Here is a 6,602-nt window from a genome sequence, read left to right on the forward strand (position 1 = left end):
TGGCTCTATCCCTTCCTGAGATGTCTCGTGACGCCTCAGCTCTATCCCCTCCTGAGATGTCTCGTGACGCCTCAGCTCTATCCCCTCCTGAGATGTCATGTGACGCCTCTGCTCTATCCCTTCCTGAGATGTCTTGTGACGCCTCGGCTCCATCCATTACTGCGATGTCTCGTGATGCCTCAGCTCTATCCCCTCCTGAGATGTCTCATCACGCTTCGGCTCTATCCCTTCCTGAGATGTCTTGTGACGCTTCAACTCTATCCCTTCCTGCGATGTCTCTTGACACCTCGGCTCCATCCATTACTGCGATGTCTCGTGAAGCCTCAGCACTATCCCTTCCTGAGATGTCTCGTGACGCCTCGGCTCCATCCATTACTACGATGACTCGTGATGCCTCGGCTCCATCCATTACTACGATGACTCGTGATGCCTCGGCTCTAGCCCCTCCTGAGATGTCTCGTGACGCCTTGGCTCTATCCCTTCCTGAGATGTCTCGTGACGCCTTGGCTCTATCCCTTCCTGAGATGTCTCGTGACGCCTCTGCGCCATCCATTACTACGATGTCTCGTGACGCCTCGGCTCCATCCATTACTGTGATGTCTTGTGACGCCTCGGCTCTATCCCTTCCTGAGATGTCTCGTGACACCTCGGCTCCATCCATTACTGCGATGTCTCGTGAAGCCTCAGCACTATCCCTTCCTGAGATGTCTCGTGACGCCTCGGCTCTATCCCCTCCTGAGATGTCTTGTGACGCCTCGGCTCTATCCCTTACTGAGATATCTTGTGACGCCTCGGCTCTATCCCTTCCTGAGATGTCTCGTGATGCCTCGGCTCCATCCATTACTGCGATGTCTCATGAAACCTCGGCTCTATCCCTTCCTGAGATGTCTTGTGATGCCTCCGCGCCATCCATTACTGCGATGTCTTGTGACGCCTCAGCTCTATCCTCTCCTGAGATGACTCGTGACGCCTTGGCGCCATCCATTCCTGAGATGTCTTGTGACGCATCGGCTCCATCCATTACTGTGATGTCTCGTGACGCCTCGGCTCTATCCCTTCCTGAGATGTCTCGTGACACCTCGGCTCCATCCATTACTGCGATGTCTCGTGAAGCCTCAGCACTATCCCTTCCTGAGATGTCTCGTGACGCCTCGGCTCCATCCATTCCTGAGATGTCTCGTGACGCCTCGACTCCATCCATTACTGCGATGTCTCGTGATGCCTCAGCTCTATCCCTTCCTGAGATGTCTCGTGACGCCTTGGCTCTATCCCTTCCTGAGATGTCTTGTGAATCCTTGGCTCTATCCCCTCCTGAGATGTCTCGTGACACTTCAGCTCTATCCCTTTCTGAGATGTCTCATGACGCCTCGGCTCTATCCCTTCTTGAGATGTCATGTGACGCCTCTGCTCTATCCCTTCCTGAGATGTCTCGTGACGCCTCGGCTCCATCCATTACTGCGATGTCTCGTGATGCCTCAGCTCTATCCCCTCCTGAGATGTCTCATCACGCTTCGGCTCTATCCCTTCCTGAGATGTCTTGTGACGCTTCAACTCTATCCCTTCCTGCGATGTCTCTTGACACCTCGGCTCCATCCATTAGTGCGATGTCTCGTGAAGCCTCAGCACTATCCCTTCCTGAGATGTCTCGTGACGCCTCGGCTCCATCCATTACTGCGATGTCTCTTGACGCCTCGGCTACATCATTACTGCGATATCTTATGACGCCTCGGCTCTATCCATTCCTGAGATGTCTTGTGACGTCTCACTCCATCCTGTCCTGTGACGTCTCTCTTTTCACAGCTACCATTCTCTTGCATGAGGCCCAGGGCTGGATTGGGATTAAAAATCGGCCTGGGCACGCTAAAAAAGAAGCGACCCACATTTGCATATTTTTTTTAAGCAAAGCACTGCTTCAACGAAATTTTATAAGCGGGGGGGGGTTAAAAAAATGCACGGATTAGTTTACACTGGTGAAACACACCTGAAAACAAGTGAGGCCACTTTTGCTCAGGCCCCCTGCCCCCGCTCGATCAGCATATATTAATGGGCCGGCCCAGCAAGAGTAAGGGAGTGACACCTCTGCGTTGATAAAAGGGAGGTAATGGACGGCCATCTGCCTCCACTGGACCTTTGGAGGCATCAAACAACGCAGAAACCGCCCAAATCGGCCCTCCAGGCTGCTCAAAAAAGCAGCCCACAGCTGGAACTCGGATACCGGCCCCTCGGGCATTGCTCGAGAGCCCGCGTTACCAATCCAATGCTGTTGAGGCCTACACCTTTCATTTCCTGTGCAGGTCGACATGCTACGTATGGTTTTTGCTGCCTGAGCCCTCTATCCTATATACAGCAGGCACCTTTCCTTCCTAAGTTGCCTGAGACGCAGTTCTCTTTTATTATTCAGGCTGATGCGCCCTATCCTTCTATGTGGTCTTTTTTTTGTTTTTTGCAGTGTTGTATAGTGCAAACTCGATCCAGAGGTATTGGAGCGCTTTACATGATCATCAGTTACATTACACAAGGGCACATTCATTTTTAGTTGGCAAGGGGAGATTTAGGGCCCAAGATTTAGGGCCTGATTACCAGTACGGCGGACCTCGGGACTCCCGTACTCGCGGTGGCGGTCAGACCACCTCCACCACTGAAGGCCCGCCTGCAGTATTCTGTGGTGATCATCAGACCGCCATAGGATTGCCGTCTCTGCTGGGATCCAGAATCCCGCAGCGGCAGTGCAGTGGAAATGGGCAGCAATATGCTGGCGATGCGGCTGCGGCACCCGCGAACATATTTCCAGTTGCCTGTTCACCACCCATTTCATGTGTGGTAAGCATACCATGAAAAGGGTGGTGGAGACGCAACTAAGGGGGCCATAACAGGGGCGCATGCAGGGGTGCCCACCCAGAGCACCCACATGTTTGTATTAGGGAGCCACAGGGGCATCCCTTGCGCCGCCGCCATCGGGTCCAGAGCCAGAACGCATAGTGCATGCCAGTGTGAGCCATTATATTTTTTATTACATGGGTGCCCCAATGCCCACCTGGGGCATCCACAGACACTTTTTTATTTGGGAGCTGTGGGGGAGCCCCAGGGTCCCTGCAGCCCCAGCTCGCTTCCCTTGTGGGAGCCAGACTTTTTTTGTCATAGGTCGTGCCCAAGTGATCACACTGGACACCCACAATGTAGGGGGTCATTGGGAGCCATGGGCGGCGCACCAGGGTCCACACAGCCTCGGCTAGCTCCCCTTGCAGGAGCCGGACATTATTTTTGTACCACTTAGGGCACCCCAATGTAGAGTGTCATTGGGGGCCAGGGGGGGGGGGAGCACTGCATCATACTGGGTGCTGGCAGGAGCCAGCACCTTTCTTTTGTTTCCACCTGATGAAGCATCATTTTTTACTGCTACCGCCAGGTAGGAGCAAAGTTGAGTTCCCCGCCCGGGAGAGTGCAGGCAGGGTATGCCCACACTCTCCCGGGCAGGGAACCACAGTGTGCCAGACGTAGGCTTCCAGGGAGACTGTGTAGTATCATGCCATGGGCATCGGGTCCCCAGAGCGGATACCCGAACAGGCCAGGGGCCTGTGGCCCCTCTTCTTCTTTAAGTAAGTTGACCCGAGTGAATGGGGTCCCTGGGGCCCAACAGCAGCTCGGAGAGAAAGGCCACAAACCCCATTCCCCTTTTATTTTCAAATTGGCCTAATAGTTGTTCAGGAAGTGGGGCTGCATACCTCTTTCCCTTTTATTTACTGTGCGGCCCTGGGGTAAGCATGGGCGAATTTTGCGAATCTCGCGTTCGCGAATTTTGCGGATTTGCGAACTCGCAATCCGCAAAATCCGCGAATTCTCGCGAATTTGCGGATTTTTGTTTTTTGTGTGTTTGCGCGGGTTTCTGCCAGTTCGCGAGGGTTTTGTACAATTTCGCAAACGCGAACTTACCTGTCGGGTCGCAAGTTTTGCGAACTTGTTGTTTCTACGTGTCCAGCCTGTTTGGGACACTCTTCTTCATCACTGCCACTCTCTGTCACCACTGCCACTCTCTGACTACTCATGCCACCCTCTGGCCCACCCATGCCACCCTCTGTTTCATCACAGCACCCTCTGGTTGTCCAGTCAGTGTACATTATTGTGGCAAAGCAAAGCACACCTTCCCTGCCTCAAGTGACCTGAATTAATTTGGGGCTGATTAATGTGTCACAGAATATTTTTTTAGCTGGCACCTGCTTCCTTAGTGCTTCCTGATTAGTGATCTTTTGCACTTGCTAAGTGCTTTCATTGTTGCAAAATTAGTTACAACACCTGCCCTGCCCCAACTGACAATAATGAATTAGGGGCTGATTAATGGATTTGAACTTCCAGCCTGGCTCCTGCTTGTCTCCCTTAGCTGTAATTCAGGACCTTTGTGGCATATGTGTAACTATTCTGAGGTTCAGAGCAGGGTCACATAATAGTTGCAACTGGCAACTGAACTCTGGAGGGGCCCCTCAGGAAGCACTACAGGAAATGGCTACTAATGATGAGCCTGAACTTTTGAACCTGGTAAGTAGTTTCAGTTTTGCTAAGATCGTATTTCTGCAATTTAGCGCTTATTCGCGGGGCGCGAAGTTGTACTGGGAAGCCGCGAACTCACGCGAACAGTGCGAGAAAGCCATAAAATCCGCTGCTCTCGGATTTGCGGATTTTGCGGGAGATTCGCGAATCTCGCGGATTGCGAATTTACCGAAAATCCGCAAAATCCGCGAGCGAAACGGATTTTCCGCCCATGCTTACCCTGGGGGATGTGGTCCTGGGATAGTTTTGGCAAGGGGAGGGGGGCTGCATGCTCTGTACCTTTAATTTGTATTTGGCCCCAGGGAATAGGTTCCTGAGGCCCAATAGTAGCTCAGGTAGGGGGCCCGACTCTCTCAAAAAAATTTATATTGATGACTCCTGGACCCTGGCCCACACTGGGTGTCAAATTACTAAAATAAAAAACACCAGGTGGCATTTTGTGTGTGTGTGTGGGGTGTTTATGTTGCGATCCTATGGAGTCCCACGGGATCGCAGCATAAAAAAAGTGTATTTTTATTTTGCTTCTACCCCATAAGGGCTAGGGTGCTGGGTACTTCTACCCTGCCCCCTTAAACTTTTTTTTATAAAAAATCTCAGGACATGGGTCTAAGCCGCTGAGTCGTGTCATGGCTGCCACCACAGTTTTCTTCATGTTGAGGCCAGCCAATCAGATTGCTCACTCCGGCGGAAGCCTTACTTCTGTTGCAGTGAGTGGGCCCAATGAAAAAAATAGTCCAATCAGAAAGGGCTAATTACTTTAAGTTGGATCTCAGGCACTCTCGCGAGAGTCCCTCGAATCCAACTAGGGAGATATACAAACATATTTGATCCTTAATTTATCAAAAACTGCCGAATGGATTTATACCAAATCACAAAAAGCGTGCTATCTGGACCAAGTTTTAGCTTCCTGAAAATTTGGTATAATTCCATTCAGCAGTTATTGCAATATTGCATCCTGAAAAAGTCTGTGGAAAATACATGGAGGGTTTGTGTTTTGGGACCCCCCCCCCCCACTCCCATTTCTATGAAGAAATTACTCCACAAAGAACACACTTTTTGGGAAAGTTTTGTGAAGATTGATCAAATGACACCAAAATTATTAGCAAACCAAAAAAAGGCATATAAAATAATATATATATATATATATATAGCTGCTGCTCGCGTGCTACTCAAAGGTGGACAACCTGGGAGCGAGAATATATATATATATATATATATATATATATATATATATATATATATATATATATATATATATATATTCATGTTTTTTTTATTTGGTATGGTGTTGATCACCTTTTAACCACAGAATTTTGTTTTCTCAATTTCCTGAGTTGCACCATTCTCCAGGGAGCGCTCGGAGATCTTTGTCAGTTGCTGGAGATATTTCTGCAGCTGAAAAGGATTAAGGGGGATGATGGATGGACCTGGCTAAGGCCTGGGTTAATGTTTTTTTTAAATTGTATTTCTTGTAACTGGATTGATTACCTTCCCACCACAATCACCTGGTCAGGCAACAACCATGTATTGGGGAAAAGTGAGTAATTGCAAACCACAGACTGTGGACTTAACCACTTGAAGGTCCTCACAATGTGCATCAGAAGGGCGGCCATGTTCGCTACTTGCTCTGCCCCACCTCTTCTAGCCTTTCAGAGACTCCAGCCAGGATCCTGTCCGCCATTTACCCAGTCACCTCTGTATTTATGGTTTAATGAAGTGAGAATGGATTGAGGGATACAATTTTGTATTTTTCAGCTGGTAGGCTACAAGGAATCCATTGCATGGATCTGTTTGTAACCTGAGTTCTTCGGGTTCCTGGTATGTGGAGTTAACATTCATCCTTCCGAGGACGATAAAAAGAGGCCTTTTGAGATGGATAATAATGAACACATCTTACCAGCCCCTAGAGACTAGACAAACTGCAAACTGTGCTATATAAGTTTAATCGTTGTTACTCACTTGGGAGGGTATTGAGGGGGGAGACACCAACTACAAAAGTTTGAGAATGTTTGAAGAAACTCATGTTTAGGTTTGAATACTCCTTTTAATGTGCAAAACAG

The sequence above is a fragment of the Lissotriton vulgaris genome, chromosome 10 (genome assembly GCF_964263255.1).
Source record: "Lissotriton vulgaris chromosome 10, aLisVul1.2, whole genome shotgun sequence".
In the NCBI taxonomy this organism is placed as follows: Eukaryota; Metazoa; Chordata; class Amphibia; order Caudata; family Salamandridae; genus Lissotriton; species Lissotriton vulgaris.